Source organism: Rhinoderma darwinii, chromosome 2, assembly GCF_050947455.1.
Source record: "Rhinoderma darwinii isolate aRhiDar2 chromosome 2, aRhiDar2.hap1, whole genome shotgun sequence".
Lineage (NCBI taxonomy): Eukaryota > Metazoa > Chordata > Amphibia > Anura > Rhinodermatidae > Rhinoderma > Rhinoderma darwinii.
Genome location: NC_134688.1, coordinates 311,733,876 through 311,751,546, shown reverse-complemented (window position 1 = coordinate 311,751,546; position 17,671 = coordinate 311,733,876). Strand labels below are relative to the sequence as shown.

At 41.0% G+C, this 17,671-nt stretch overlaps 1 protein-coding gene across 3 annotated transcripts in view; it reads right to left on the bottom strand.

The window, feature by feature from the left end:
- Positions 1-17,671, bottom strand: part of GGNBP2 (gametogenetin binding protein 2) — a 240,155-nt gene that overhangs the window by 85,853 nt on the left and 136,631 nt on the right. The gene's annotated exons all lie outside the window — the stretch shown is intronic.

Here is a 17,671-nt window from a genome sequence, read left to right as displayed (position 1 = left end):
CCCCTGATGAGGTCACGCCCGGCCCAACCAAATCAGTATGAAATGATAGCCTTGTTAATTTTCTCATTTCCCTCAGGCTGGGTTCACACGAGCATATTAATGTCCGTAATGGACGGACGTATTTCGACCGGAAGTCCCGGACCGAACTCAGTGCAGGGAGCCGGGCTCCCAGAATCATAGTTATGTACGATGCTAGGAGTCCCTGCCTCTCTGCAGGACAACTGTCCTGTACTGTAATCATGTTTTCAGTACGGGACAGTAGTTCCACGGAGAGGCAGGTACTCCTAGCGTCGTACATAACTACGATGCTAGGAGCCCGGCTCCCTGCACGGAGTTCGGTCCGGGACTTCCGGCCGAAATACGTCCGTCCATTACGGACGTTAATGTGCTCGTGTGAACCCAGCCTTAGTAACACATGCTGCAGTGTTTTTTTTCTATTCTAGATTCCATCCTGCACACTGTGCACTGGTGAGAAGACACGTCATCATAATATAGAGATGGTGGCCGACAGATTGGACACTGTTACAGATTATGTGTTTGATGTTTTGAACGTAGAAAATTCCTATACAACAGTGTGATGAATGTTGCAGATAAGACGTTGTTTTGCAGGCATTGAAATTGTTAAGATTGGGAGAATAGAAGCTGTGAGTGAGTGAGTGTGTGTGTGACACCCTCCTGTAAAATGCGGTTGGGAGGGGGAGGTGGGCTGTGTGCTGTGTGAAAAGCAGACTGACTGGTATACAGGGCGTGGACTGATGAGACAAGGTGATTACAATATTGCACTGATTTTAGATCTATATTGTATGCTCTTATTTTTAACAGCAGTAATGTCTAAAAACAAAAATTCTTAGTGTTTTGGGTATGGGGTTAAAATCAGTTTCTTTTTTTTTGTGTACAGGAAAGTTTCTTATCTTTGCGCATACGCTGTTGATAAAAGTTACGTTGCATATTTATGTGCTATGATGTGATAAGATTTAATGTGTTTTGATGTTAATTCAAATGTATTAAACTACAGATATTGTGCGTCTTGAAAATGTATGTGCCCCCACTGTTCCCTATTCTTGTATATAGTTTATTGGTCTGCAGTAATTAATATTACCAGATATAAAATTTTCCGTTTTATTGAATAACTAATTACAATAGTTTTGTTTTTGTTTTCACACATGAGGCGCGTGCTATAGTGCTGCCTAAATGTTATTTTGGAAAATGTGAAATGTTTTACAGGTAAATGGTTGCAAGTCATTTTAAAGATAAAATGTTCTTGTCAGGAGAAAGTCATTTTTGTTCCAGGCTATTGTGTATTACAGGGGGTTAAACTAGTGCCCCCCAGATAGTGCCCAACCTTATTATGTTGACATGTAGTTTTGAACCCTGCTACATTACTTTCTCAGAGTCCACAAAGGGGGGAATGGTGAAGGGACTGATCAGGTATAATTTTGGTTTGTGTTGAATTAATGAATTTGGTTCCAGGAGATCTACAAAATGTGTAAGAGACCATCCCCCTCCAGCAAATTTACACAAGAGGTCGAGGTCACTCACAGATGAGTCTTTACAGATTTAGGGGGGGAAGGAGGTGGAAATTATCTGAACATTGTTAATTTTATGTAAAGATTTTAGTAATTTTTATTTGTTTTTGTATTAATCAAGTATTTACAGAACCTGATAAAGTGAGATTCTCAGTGTTCTGGATTATCAGATGTGTGGAGTAGTGTATAACATTTGTTTTTATTTTAGAGGATGAAAACGCCACCCCTTTGAAAGGTTCTACCTGTATGTGACATGGGTTTTTAATGTACATTTGTAATGTAGAAATTCTTGATCATATACAGTATGTACAATACAGGATACGAGGCACCAGGTAAATCATCCAGAAACCACTCTCACCTTCTTGTTCATCTCAAGGAGCGGAGCTGGAGGTGCTCGCTGAGGATGTAACCTGGCAGAAGGTAAGACGGCCGACATTTACACTGACACTAGGTACGCTTTTGGCATCGCCCACAATTAGGTGCCCATTGGTAGTAGGAACTTTATTGGATCATCGGGTAAGCCAATTGAGAGAGCAAGAGAAGACAGAACTGACAAGGGTATGTGCGGCCAGGTATCAGTAAATTGGCTTGTCCCTGGATACAATAATGCCACCGCTAGGTTTGTAGCAGCCGGCATGATGTGCGCACGGCATGACATAGGTAAAACTGCAAAGGTACCTGTGAAAAGTGCAGCCCGGCCAGATTACCCGTCCCAGTGACTGCAGAACATACAACTACCCGAGGTAGAAGTGTATGACGCGGTGCTCGTGTGTGTAGACCTGTTCTCAGGGAGGCCTGAAGCCCGGCCGTTCTCTTCCTCACTGCAGAACATACACTTCTACCTCGGGTAGTTGTATGACAATGTGCTCGTGTGTGTAGACCTGTTCTCAGGGGGGCCTGAAGCCCAGCCAGCATCTTCCCCACTGCAGAACTTGTGTGTAAGTGACGGGAACAGTGTTATCCCAAGTATTGACCTGGTGTTTGTACAATGATAAGAGGTCAGCAGTTTTCCAGATGTTATTCCAGAGTTTGTTTAATAACGATATTCAAGAAGTGTTGTGGGAATATTAAATACTGAGGTTAAGTTTTATGTAAAGTTCTGGACCAGCTTTAGCATTGGACTATTGTAGGCGTCAGTATTATGTTTGTGTAAATGAGAACTTCTCAGTGCAAGTAGATTCCCATTTGAAAATATTTTTGTTGTGAACGGAAAATTTTAGAGCAGAGAATTCTGTGCAGTGTGTATGTATATATATATATATATATATATATATATATATATATATATATATAGAGAGAAGTAAAATGAGTTTGCATGTATCACTTCTAGTTACTGCTCAATGTGAACGTTTAATGTAAAGATTTTATTTGTTAATGTTTTTCTTCAAATTAATTATCTGATTAAGATCAATTACTGATTATGCGATGAAAAGCTTGTTCTCCACAGGAAGAGTCCAACTCCAAATGGAGGCGTAAGAACCAGATTCTGACAGAATGTGGACGGATAAAAGGAAAGTAAACCGGTAGCACCCAAGGCATTCTTGATAGTGTATGACCTCACATATGCCCCAAGACTGCAAGGATCGATGTGGTAAGATCTAATTGGTATGTCCCAGGCCTTACAGCGGATGCTGCTAAATTCTGTTAGAGCGGTTTGATTTGCCTACAGAACAGTCCTGGCAGACCGGTCGCAACCTTATCATACCCGCCTCCAACGAAGAGAACAGACCTTGAGAGGCCTTCCTAGGTAGAACGAGCCAGAGTAGGGGGGAAAAATTGGTTTGAGACACTTGTCAGATAAACATGAGGAATCTGTGTATATTTCTGTGAATAGGAGATGTTCCAGGTAATCAGCTAAGAATAAGGTACAAATCCTGCTGGAAAGTGTAAACACCAAGTTCAAATATAATGTACCCAGTAATCACACATCTTCTAGGTGTCCTGTCCAGTGGAATAGAGAAGATTTTCTTATATAATAGGTGTTTGTTTGATGTCGATTAAGGGCCTGTCATTATTACTGTATGTACTTAGAACGTTTATAGTGTATGCGGATGAGGTTATCACCAGATTAGTATTTATTTTAACAATTGACAAGGGTTGGGGGTCCCCGGCAAGTGCCAGTAAACATGAACTAGAAGACTTTTAATATGATTAACTCCATCACGGAGATGCGGTAGGCGCAGCCTGAGCCAGTACAACGCGTTTGTCATGAACTGACGGCAGTGTCACAATTCTAAGCAGCCGCCCAGACAAGTAACTTGCCAGAGGAAGAGGATAGATACGGAGGGTTTGTGATAGTCACAATAAAACTCCACTAATCCGTCTACGTGGGATCTCACCCCAGGCTCACAGCATGAGGTGCTATGTACAGCCCGGTGACGTATACTAAAAGTGACGGTGTCTGACAGATAAGGACCAAACCAAGTCCCGATGACATCAGCAAAGATCAAAGTAAAGACCAAAGACCTGAGTGAATCCGTCAGCAGTATCAAGTGTTTTAATAAGTAAGTGACCAGGTGGAGGATAGTAATAAATCCCCCACTGGACACCACTGTGCTGTTTGACTCCACAGAAGACAGAAGAAGAAGAGGACGATGAGATACAGGACTGGCAATGAACTGATGGGACTCAAAACCTGAGGGTGATAGCATGAGATTGGTGATAGCATTATTTTATTAGTTGAGGCTCTATTGTTTATATTGTTTGAGGTTTATAATTATAATGTGTGTAAATATGCCACGGCACTGCAAATTACAATCTGAGGAGTTTTATGTGGAGGTGTGAGGTGAAGGTCACTGGTTGTCACTCATATGTAAGAAGTACATGGCAGCATTGAGAGCCCGGAGGTTGTTACCCGGGTGTATCTAGGTTTGGGGAAGATGCTGCCCATGACCTGTTATATCTGCAGGGGTAAAAGTCCCATTAGGACAGTGACAGTGCGACAATTATTACCATTAATAAAAATGTAGATTGAATTATATATATTACAACCAGCAGCGGTTTGTAGATTATACCAAGACAACCATCCTGTATCCTGAGGAGAATAGGGACAGTTAGGACCACTCTGAAACCTTGGAAGTCCAGGTACAAAGGGGGGTTTACTCATCAGGAGTAGCTCGTCTCAAGCTGGTGAAGAAAGCCAAAACCCCTACCCGCCAGGTTCGTATGGTCAGTGGTATGTTGCTAGGCAAGACTCAGGGATAGAGTAATAATATTTTTAGGGGGGACTGTCCGGGATCATTACCATGTATATTATTTGCAAAAACATTATTACTTTATATAAACTAAAAATCTGTATATTACACAAAAATTTGTAAATGAAACAAGATGGAGTCTGTATGAGAAACACGTCTATGGAGACACCGCCCCTGGAATGCAAGAGGAGTGTTCAGAAGAACTCACAGCTGAGGAGCCAATGGGGCTTAAGCACGTCCCACATCTCTAGGCAGGGAACTTGTGTTTCTTTCATTTCTTCAATAAAAAAAGTTCAGTTCACTTCCTACTCGACGGAGGTAGCATCTATACCAACTTGTCTTGTGGTATATTTTCTACATGCATGCTCTCAGTTTTCAATTTACAGAGGTGGTTATTTGGTGTGAGATAACAGGGAAAAAAGGAAGTTTTACCCTGACAGTTGTAGGCTGATTCTGATCTTTGTGCTGCAGTGTCAGCAGTAAAATACCCTCTCTAGCCATTTTCCAAGTGAACAGAGAGATGGTGAACGATCGGATGCCGCTTGTGAATGGGGAATCTGAGAATTAGCCAGACCGCTTCATTGCTACTTATGTAACTGCCGTGTGTGTTGATACTGTTGAACTTCTTCTGCAACAGTTTCATAATTTGTAATGCACAAATTGACTGATCGGAACCCTTGCAATTGTATTTGCAGATGTGTTTGATTGCCAAGACTGAACTGCAGGATGCCACATTGATGTGGGCATTAAATACCTTTCACAGAAGTGGCAAATATGGGACTACGAATTTGTTGTCAATTTCAACATCGGCCATGCACATAACCTGCCAAACATTAGACGGTGAGCACTTTAACCCTTTTGACAAATTATAAACCACCTTCGCCAGGCTTTCTACGCTGGTGCAACGGATAGCCATCACTATCGGCATGCATTTTAGCTAACAGCTGCCTTGGGTATCTCTTGATTTTTTGCTCTGGTCCATGCAGCCTGCATTTGGGTAACCTCATCTACAGGGGCCATAAATCATGTGCTTGATGATGGTCTAAAAGAGTGCAGGATCCACTTTGTTGGGTATTTCAGCACTAATGATTGAATGAATCTGGTTTGGCGGAATCTCTTCCTTTTGCCACAAAAAAAAAAAATGTGCTGTGGGGCAATCCTCGCTTTTGCCATTCTATCGTGCAGCACCAACACTGGGGTTCTCAAAAAACGCAACCCTTGGTGAGAAATTCCATTAGCTTGGTCACTTTTAGCTTAAAGACTCGTGCAACCAAGTCATGTCGCACAATGTTGCTCTGTCTGGGGAATTGCATGATCTTATTTTCCAACCAATCTGGATTTCACATGGTAGTAATGAAGAGGTCTGGCCGACCATATTTGCAGACATAGGTCATGCAATCTTGGGCATACTCCTGCATGTGTCTCTGGCTACCGATAAATGGAAGGCAGGAAGACCTGTCAAGCAACAATGTCAGGTTTCCTATCAGCACAAATTGCATCCAGCAGGTTGATTTATTCGGTTGCACGCAGTTGTGCCTGATGTGTTGCAATATAAGTTAGTATTTTTCAGATTCAACCGTGACATAAACGTCGACTAACACTTGGTGAGTCAAGTCACCAAAGGCCAGCAGCCAATTTATGCCTGGATCACTGCTGCGAATCATCATGGAGACATAGAAGCCCATGCATGATACCATCTTATCCTGTAATGGTACCCCATTTATCATCTGACTAATGTAAAAGTTATTCCAGAAAACCAGCGGATACTGCAGAGTATCATAGGACCTGTGAAATTAGTTTATCCTTTGCAGCACATTGTCTCTCTTGTACAGGACAATGTCCTGCCGATCAGAATGGTCCCTAACCATGATTATGGCAACTTCATTGATGGTTGGTGAATTGAATGTTCCAGGATGTTGGACTCTCAGTGCTTTGTCATTTCGAAGGACCAATTTGTACGCAAGCGACGGCATTCTTTCAATGGCAGTATTGAACAATCGTACGTATGGATTGTGCCGGTGCAACGTTTTGCAACATGCGGACAATGTGCGGCTTAGTAAGGGGATTGTTTCTATGGTGGGCATCTACTTCTGCAGTGCTGTCACACATGATTAACCCGTTTGTGACCGGCCCATAGGGTTTCTACGTCGGTCACTAACAGGCCTTATTCCGTTGCCATAGACTTTTTACGTCGCGGCATCGGAATAAGTAAACCGAGCAGGGAGCTGTCAAATCTCCCTGCTCTCAGCTACCAGAGGTAGCCGAGGGCTGGGGGCGTCTCTGCTCTACCGGGTGAGATCGATATTAGTATTGATCTCACCAGTTTAACCCTTAGCGTGCACCACATCTGAGTGGTTTTGGAGAGAGGGAGGGAGCTCCCTCTCATCCAACTGACACCCGGTGATAAGATCGCCGAGTGTCTGTTTCTCCGATGGCAGCCGGGGGCCTAATAAAGGCCCCCAGGTCTGCCTGTGGTGAATGCCTGCTAGGTCATGCCGGAGGTTTTACACAAACAGGCATAATACACTGTAATACAGAAGTATTGCAGTGTATTATAAATGCGATCGGATTATCGCATAGTGAAGTCCCCTAGTGGGACTAGTAAAAAAGTGGAAAAAAAAAAAAAAAAAAAAAGGAAAAACCCACTTTTTCCCCCCTTACAAACTGCTTCATTATTAACCTCTTCCCGCGCTGCGCCGCAATAGTACGTCCTGCAGCGGGGTTAGTTCCCGCATCCAGACGTACTATTGCGGAGTAGTTCCCGGCGCACACTGTCCTAACGGACAGTGTCCGAAAACCGGGAGGTCAGCTGTCCCTGACAGCTGACACTCCAGCCTTGCCGGTCAGCGGACCATCGCCGCTGATTTCGGCAATTAACCCCATAAATGCGGCGACGGATTGCCGTCGCCGCATTTAAGGGGTTTGAAGCACATCGGCAGCCCCCACGAAGTGATCGTGGGGGCTACCGATGCTTGTCACGGCAATCGGAGGTCAGACAATGACCTCCGGGTTGCCATGTACGGAAGCCTCGGAGGAGCAGCCTCCACCGGTCCTCCGAGGCTTCCGGTCAGTGTGACGGTCACGTCACAATGACAGTTGGAGTACATTACACTACGTGTGTAGTGTAATGTACTCTAGCAGCGATCAAAGCTGCAAGTCTAAGTGTCCCCTAGTGGGACAAGTAAAAAAAGTAAAAAAAAGAATAAAAAGGTTTTAAAAAAAGTGTAAAAATAAAAGTTATAAGTTATAAGTTATATAAACAAGCACTGCATATTTTTCCTATAATAAGTCTTTCATTATAGAAAAAAAAGAACACGTAAAAAAAAGTACACATATTTGGTATCCCCGCGTTCGTAACGACCCCAACTATAAAACTATAATGTTATTTTTCCCGCACGATTAACAACCCAAAAAAAAAATCAATTAAAAAACGACACCAGATTCGCTATTTTTTGGTCACCACCCCTCCCAAAATAGAGTATACAAAGTGATCAAAAAGTCGCATGTACCCGAAAATAATACCGATAAAAACTACAACCCGTACCGCAAAAAACAAGCTCTTACACAGCTTTGACTGAAAAATAAAAAAGTTACGGCTCTCAGAATATGGTGACACAGAAAATAAATTTTATAAAAAAGTGATTTTATTGCGCAAATGCTGCAAAACTTAAAAAAACCCTATATACATATGGTATCGCCGTAAACGTACCAACCCGCAGAATAAAATATAATGGTCATTTATTGTGCACGGTGAACGCCACAAAAAATAAACTAAAAAACATTGTCAGAATTGCTTGTTTTTGGTCACCTGGCTTGCAAAAAAATGTAATAAAAAGTGATCAAAAAAAAATCGCATGTATCCCAAAATGGTACCAATGAAAAGTACAGATTGTCACGCAACAAATAAGCCTTCACACAGCTCCGGTGGTGAAAAAATAAAGAAGTTCTGGCTCCCAAGAATATGGCGATGCAAAATGTGCAGTGTTTTCTAAAAGCGGGTAACATCCGACACCATTTATCAGTGCGACACTGGCCACATATCTATGAATTATTATTTATTTACCGCATTTTTATACCCTCTTATTATGCCCTGATGTTCTCCGCACAGATTACATATGTCCCCACATTATAAACTGAAATACCAGCAAAACCCCAAACAGAAAAACTACCAAGCAAAATCTGTACTCCAAAAGCAAAATGGCGTCCCTCCCTTCTGAGCCCTGCAGCGTGCCCAAACAGCTGTTTGCGTCCACATATATGGCATCGCCATACCCGGGAGAACCCGCTTAAAGCTTTGAGGTATTTGTCTTCAGGGGCACAAACTGGGCACGACATATGCACTAAAATGGCATATCAGTGGAAAATTGCAATATTCACACCATCCGCTGTGCATTAACCCCTTTGAGCACTATGACTTAATAGCACGTCATGGTGCGGGGGTTGAAGTATGGAGCTGGCTCACGTGCTGAGCCCGCTCCATACGCTGCGGGTGTCGGCTGTGTATTACAGCTGACACCCGGGACTAACGGACAGGAACAGCGATCGCGCTGTTACAGGAGTCTGTAAAAATAACAATATACTGCAATACATTAGTATTGCAGCATATTGTACCTGCGGATCCAATGATCGCTGGTACAAGTACCCTAAGGGGACTAATAAAATGTGTAGAAGAATTAAAGTTATTAGTAGTGAGAAAGAAAAAAGTTTAGTTAAAAAAAAAAAACCTTTTCCCATTTTTCTTCAAAAGTAATGTAAAAAAATAAACAGAATTTTTATCACTACGTCCGTAAAAGGCCGAACTATTACAATATACCATTATTTAACTTGCACGGTGAACACCGTAAAAAACTTAAATTTAAACCACCAAAATCGCTGTAGTTTTCGTTTTTACCGCACGGCGAAAGCTGTAAAAACGAAAACCCCAAAAAATGCAATCAGATTTTCTTCCTATATTTTCCTATTTTTTTCCAGTTTCCCAGTACTTTTTATTTCACTTTAAATGGTACCAATAGAAACTACAATTCCTCCCGCAAGAAATAAGCTCTCACATCACTCTACTGACGAAAAAAGAAAAAAAAGTTATGGCTCTTGGAAGGCGGGTATTGAAAAATGAAAAGAAGAAAGCAAAAAATGGATCAGTCCTGAAAGGGTTAATTCATTTCTAATGAAAAAAATGTATGACCCCATGTGGGGTATTTTCGTAGCCGGGAGAAATAGCTTCACAAATATTGGTTGTTTATTTCTCCTTTATCCCTTGTGAAAATGAGAAAATTCAACATTTTAGTGGAAAAAAATTGTGATATTAATTCTCTCCGCCTAATTCTAATAAATTCTGCAAAAGACCCGTGGAGTCTAAATGCTCACTATACCCCTAGAAAAATTCCTTGAGGGGTGTTTCCAAAATGGGGAAACTTGGGGGGCTTCCACTGTTTTGGTCCCTCCAGGGAGTTGCAAAGGCGGCATGGCACCGAAAAACAATCCAGCAAAATCCGTGCTCCAAAATCCAAATGGCGCTACTTCCCTTCTGAGCGCTGCCGTGGGTCCAATCAGCAGTTTATTACCACATATGGGGTATTGCCGTAATCATGAGAAAATGCTTTACAAATGTTGTGGTTCTTTTTTCCTTTATTCCTTGTAAAAATGTAACATTTCGATGCTTTTTCAGAAAAAAAATTGATTTTCATTTTCACTGCCTAATTCCACTGAATTCTGCAAAAAACCTGTGCGGTCAAAATGCTAACTATACACCTAGATAAATTCCTTGAGGGGTGTAGTTTCCAAAAAGGGGTAACTTTTGGGGTGTTTCCACTGTTTTGGCACCACAAGACCTCTTCAAACCTGACAAGGTGCCTAAAATATATTCTAAAAAAAAGGAGGCCCAAAATCCACTGGGTGCTCCTTTGCTTCTGAGGCTGGTGCTTCAGTCCATTATCACACTAAGGCCACATGTGGGATATTTCTAAAAACTGCAGAATCTGGGCAATAAAATATTGAGTTGCATTTCTCTGGTAAAACCTTCTGTGTTACAAAAAAAAATGTATTCGAAATGAATTTCGGCAAAAAAAATGTAATTTGTAAATTTCACCTCTACTTTGCTTTAATTCCTGTGAAACGCCTAAAGGGTTAAAACACTTTGTGAATGCCGATTCGAATACCTTGAGGGGTGCAGTTTTCAAAATGGGGTGACTTCTGGCGATTTTCTAATATATAAGGCCCTCAAAGCCACCTCAGAACTGAACTGGTCCCTGTAAAAATAGCCTTTTGAAATTTTCTTGAAAATATGAGAAATTGCTGCTAAAGTTCTAAGCCTTGTAACGTCCTAGAAAAAGAAAAGGATGTTCAAAAAACGATGCAAACATAAAGTAGACATATGGGAAATGTTAACTAGTAACTATTTTGTGTGGTATTACTATCTGTTTTACAAGCAGATACGTTTAAATTTAGAAAAATGCAAATTTTTGCAAATTTTTTCTAAATTGTGGTGTTTTTCAGAAATAAATACCAAAATTATCGAGAAAATTTTTTCACTAACATAAAGTACAACATGTCACGAGAAAACAATCTCAGAATCGCTTGGATAGGTAAAAGCATTCCAACGTTATTACCACATAAAGTAACACATGTCAGATTTGAAAAAATTGGCTGGGTCCTGAAGGCCAAAACAGGCTGGGTCTTGAAGGGGTTAACAAAATAAAGTAAAAAAAGTTACACATATTTGGTATCACCGCGTCCGTAACGACCCCAGCTATAAACTGATTACATCATTTAACCCGCACGGTGAACGTCGTAAAAAATAAAATAAAAAAATCATGCAAAAATTGCTGTTTTCTTTGAATCCAGCCTTAAAAAAATGTGATAAAAAGTGATCAAAAAGTCGCATCTACTCCAAAATAGTACCGATAAAAACTACAAGTCATCCCGCAAAAAAAAAGCCCTCATACAATTGTATCGGCGAAAAAATAAAAACGTTACGGCTCTTCAAATATGGAGACACAAAAACAAATAAATAATTTTGAAAAAAAAGTGTTTTCACGGTGTAAAAGTAGTAAAACATACAAAAACTATACAAAATTTGGTATCGTTGCAATCGCAACAACTCGCTGAATAAAGTTGTGGTATTTAAACCACACGGTAAAACGGCGTAAATTTAGGATGCAAAAAAGTGTGGCGAAATTGCGGGTTTATTTCTATTCCCCCCCCCAAAAGTAAATAAAAAAGGTTAATCAATAAATTCTATGTACCCCAAAATGGTGCTATTAAAAATGACAACTTGTCCCGCAAAAAACAAGACCTTATGCAGCAAAAATAAGAAGTTAGAGCTCTTTGAATGAGACGATGGAAAAACGTAAAAAATGGCTTGGTCATTAACGTTTAAAATAGGCTGGTCATTAAGGGATTAAAACTTTAAGATATAAAGGCGATGCTTTCAGATGGTCTTAAATAGTTAAATAGTGGCAAAAGACATCCGATCGTGTGGTAGACCTGCCCCTGGATCTTGAACGTTGGCATGTATCCTGGTTCCAGCACACGTTTTCCACACCCAAATGAGGTCATATATACTACATTGTTTCACCATTCGGCCAAGCAGAAGAAACGGAGCTTAACCATATTTGGATTTTGAATTGTAATGGAAAGCAGCATTAACCCCTTCCCTCTTTGGCCGCTTTTGACCTTCCTGACAGAGCCTCATTTTTCAAATCTGACATGTTTCACTTTATATGGTAATAACTCCGGAATGCTTTTACCTATCCAAGTGATTCTGAGACTGTTTTCTCGTGACACATTGGACTTTATGTTACTGGCAAAATTTGCCCGATACATTCAGTATTTAATTGTGAAAAACACCAAAATTTAGCGAAAAATTGCAAAAATTAGCATTTTTCTCAATTTAAATGTATCTGCTTGTAAGACAGGCAGTTATACCACACAAAAATGTTGCTAACTAACATCCCCCATATGTCTACTTTAGATTGGCATCGTTTTTTGAACATCATTTTATTTTTCTAGGACGTTACAAGGCTTAGAACTTTAGCAGCAATTTCTCACATTTTCAAGAAAATTTCAAAATGCTATTTTTACAGGGGCCAGTTAAGTTGTGAAGTGGGTTTGAGGTCCTTAGATATTAGAAACCCCCAATAAGTCACCCCATTTTAAAAAATGCACCCCTCAAAGTATTCAAAACAGCATTTAGAAAGTTTCTTAACCCTTTAGACATTGCGCAGGAATTAAGGCAAAGTAGAGGTGAAATTTACAAAGTTCATTATTTTTTTCCAGAAATTCATTTTGAATCCATTTTTTTTGTACCACAGAAGGTTTTACCAGAGAAATGCAACTCAATATTTATTGCCCAGGTTCTGCAGTTTTAGGAAATATCCCACATGTGGCTGTAGTGTGCTACTGGACTGAAGCACCGGCCTCAGAAGCAAAGGAGCACCTGGTGGATTTTGGGTCTCCTTTTTATTAGAATATATTTTAGGCACCATGTCAGCTTTGAACAGGTCTTGTGGAACTAAAACAGTGGAAACCCCCCAAAAGTGACCCCATTTGGGAAACTACACCCCTCGAGGAATTTATATAGGGGTGTAGCAAGCATTTTGACCGGCCAGTTTTTTTGCAAAAATGTTTGGAACTAGGCCATGAAAATGAAAATCTAAATTTTTTCAAATAAAATGTAGGTTTAGCTAATTTTTTTTCATTTCCAAAAGAACTAAAGTAGAAAAAGCACCACAACATTTGTAGAGCAATTTCTCCCGAGTAAAACAATACCCCACATGTCGTAATAAACGGTTATTTGGACACACAGCAGGGCTTAGAATGGAAAGAGCGCCATTTGGCTCTTGGAGCTCAAATTTAGCAGGAATGGTTTGCGGAGGCCATATCGCATTTGCAAAGCCCCCTAGGGGACAAAACAGTGGAAACCCCCAACAAGTGACCCCATTTTGGAAACTATACCCCTCGAGGAATTTATCTAGGGGTGTAGCAAGCATTTTGACCAGCCAGTTTTTTTGCAAAAATTTTTGGAACTAGGCCATGAAAATCTACATTTTTTCAAATAAAATGTAGGTATAGCTAATTTTTTTTCATTTCCACAAGGACTAAAGGAGAAAAAGCACCATAAAATTTGTAAAGAAATTTCTCCCGAGTAAAACAATACCCCACATGTCGTAATAAACGGTTATTTGGACACACAGCAGGGCTTAGAATGGAAAGAGCGCCATTTGGCTCTTGGAGCTCAAATTTAGCAGGAATGGTTTGCGGAGGCCATATCGCATTTGCAAAGCCCCCTAGGGGACAAAACAGTGGAAACCCCCAACAAGTGACCCCATTTTGGAAACTATACCCCTCGAGGAATTTATCTAGGGGTGTAGCAAGCATTTTGACCGGCCAGTTTTTTTTCAAAAATTTTTGGAACTAGGCCATGAAAATGAAAATCTACATTTTTTCAAATAAAATGTAGGTATAGCTAATTTTTTTTCATTTCCACAAGGACTAAAGGAGAAAAAGCACCATAAAATTTGTAAAGAAATTTCTCCCGAGTAAAACAATACCCCACATGTAGTAATAAAAGGCTGTTTGGACACACGGCAGGGCTGAGAAGGGAAAGAGCGCCATTTGGCTTTTGGAACTCAAATTTAGCAGGAATGGTTTGCGGAGGCCATGTCACATTTACAAAGCCCCTGAGGGGACAAAACAGTGGAAAACCCCAACAAGTGACCCCATTTTGGAAACTACACCCCATGAGGAAATTATCTAGGAGTACAGTGAGCAGTTTGACCCCACAGGTGTTTTACAGAACTTATTGGAAGTAGGCCATAAAAATGAAAATCTACATTTTTTTAAATAAAATGTAGGTTTAGGTTTTTTTTTTCATTTCCACAAGGACTGAAGGAGAAAAAGCACCATAAAATTAGTAAAGCATCTTCTCCCGAGTAAAACAATACCCCACATGTGGTCATAAACGGCTGTTTGGACACACGGTAGGGCTCAGAATGGAACTAGCACCATTTGGATTTTGGATAGTGTCTGGGCGCCATGTCACATTTGCTGAGCCCCTGTAGTACTAGTACAGTGGAAACACCCCAAAATTGACTCCATTTGGGAAACTGCACCCCCTGAGGAATCATCTAGGGGTATAGTGAAAATTTTGATCCCAAAGGTTTTTTGCTGAATTAATTAGAATTAAGCCATGAAAATGAAAAATTATTTTTTTTTCCAACAAGATGTCGTTTTAGATCAACATTTTTCATTTTTACAAGGAAGAGAGAAGAAAAAGCACGCCAACATTTGTAAAGTAATTTCTCCCGAGTACGGTAACACCCCATATGTGGTTATAATCGGCTGTTTACGTATATGGGAGCATTCAGAAGAAAAGGAGCGGTATTTATCTTTGGAGCGTAGATTTTGCTGGAATGGTTTGCAGACAGCATGTTGCATTTGCAAAACCCCTGATGTACCAAACAAAAGTGACCCCGTTTTAGAAACTACACCCCTAAAGGCATTTATCAAGGGATGTAGTGAGAATTTAGACTCCACAGGTGTTTTTCAGAAATTAATACGCAGTGGATGGTGCAAAGTGAAAATTGCAATTTTTCCACTGATCTGCCCATTCACCGCACAAGATGTTGTGCCCCTAGAGAATCTTACCCCATAAATTGTTAAGCGGGTTCTCCCGGGTATGGTAATGCCTTACTTGTGGCCATAAATTGCTGTTTGGGCACACTGTAGGGCTAAGAAGGGAAAGACCGCCATTTTGAGCATGGATTTTGCTTGGTAGTTTTGTTTGAGTTTTGCTGGTATTCAGTTTATAATGTGGGGGCATATGTAATCTGTGCGGAGTATATCAGGGTATATGTAATCTGTGCGGAGTACATCAGGGCATAATAAAAGGGTATAATAATGGGGTAAATAATACAATTATCCATAGATGTGTGGTACGATGTGAAGCGATCCGTTATGCACAGGCCGGTGTCACACTGATAAACGGTTTTCTTTCTTATCCCCCTTTTGTAACGCTCTGCACCTTTTGGGGACTTTTTCTCCTTCCTAGTTTGGGAAATATTACTGGGAAAGTTTTGCGCTGGTATAATACGGGCGCCCTCGCTTCCAGCAGATGTGCTATGTCCCTTCCCTTTCCTAGTTCCTAAATACTAGGGCCCTGAAACTGAAGGAATGTTCCCCTCCGGCCTGCGCATTGAGATGTTTTTCCTCACCGCATTACTAGTGCCATAACTTTTTTATTTTTCAGTTGATTGAGCGGTGTGTGGGCTTGTTTTTTGCGAGACGGGCTGTAGATTTCATTGGTACCATTTTGGAACACATACGACTTTTTGATCACTTTTTATTTCATTTTTTGGTAAAGGAAATTACCAAAAACAAGCAATTCTGGAATGGTTTTTTATTGTTTTTTTTATCAGCATCCACAGTGCGCCCTAGATTACATGTTAGCTTTATTCTGCGGGTCGATACGATTACGGCGATACCAAATTTATATAGTTTTTTTTATGTATTGCGGCTTTTGCACAACAAAATCACTTTTTTTATAAAATCATTTGTTTTCTGTGTCGCCATATTCTAAGACACATAACGTTATTATTTTTGCGTGCACAAAGCGGTGTCGGGGATTATTTTTTGCGGGACGGATTGCCGTTTTTATTGGTACTATTTTGGAGTAAATGTGACTTTTTGATCACTTTTTATAGCATTTTTTGGAAGGAGATGTGACCTAAAAACAAAGATTCTGGCGTTGTTTTTCATGGTTTTTTTTTACGGCGTTCACCGTGCGGGATAAATTACATAATAGTTTTGTAGTTTGGGTCGTTACGGACGCGGCGATACCAATTATGTATAGTTTTTTTAATTTTTACGTTTTTTCCCATAATAAAAGACTTACTATGGGAAAAAAGTCAGTTTAGCTTTATTTTTATTTGAAATGTGTGTGTTTTTATTGTTTTACCACATTTTTATTCACTTTTTTTTACTTTTCTGACTTGTCCCACTAGGGGACATGAGGGCCTGATGCCCCGATCGCTATTCTAATACACTGCACTACATACGTAGTGCAGTGTATTAGCGCTGTCAGTTATTCACTGACAGCAAGCCTATGAGGACACGCCGAAGGCGGGTCCTCATCGGCTCCCGTACAAGGCAGACTCGGACGCCATTTTCTGGCGTCCGATTGCCACAGCAACCCAGCGATTGCATCACTGGGTTGCCGATCGGGTGAAAACCTATCAGATGCTGCGCTCTATTGAGCGCAGCATCTGAGGGGTTAATCTGCCGGATCGGAGAGTAGCTCCGGTCCTGGCAGTTACAGGAGGGTGGCAGCTGTATAATACAGCTGTCACCCCGCGGTGACGGTGCCGGCTCTGCTTCTGAGCCCACACAATCACTGCGCCGTACATGTACGGCGCTTTGCGGGAAGCACCTCCCGACAGCGCCGTACATGTACGGCGCATGTCGGGAAGGGGTTAAGCATATCAGCTCAGTTAGTAGCTTGTTGATTAGGATATCGCACCTGGACAGCCTGTATATGGGCTTGGGTCTGCTGGGGAGTCTCTGCTGTTAGTCTGTCTCGCTGAGACTGCAGTCGTGACAGTCTGCAACTGAGTATCAGCAGCTTGCTGTTGGCCGTGATGCATCTTGTTAGCTTGGAGACTGGCTTGGGTCTGCTGAGAGGTTTCAGCAGCTCAGGCAGCAGCCATGTTCTTTGCTGTAGGAGTCTTTCATCCAAGCGCAGGATTCTTTATTTTGGAGGCATGACGGGTATGAAAAGGTTTCAATTTATGAGCATGATCAAAACCAGTATAAGTACAGTCCGTTCACGTAGCGTAAAAAAAAATGACTGGGTTGTTACGGAAATTTTGTCTAAAACTGTGTGTATGTGAGTGAGGCGAAGAATGAAGGACTTGCAAGCTTCTACTGGTCAACACGGGTCATCTGAGCCGATATGGA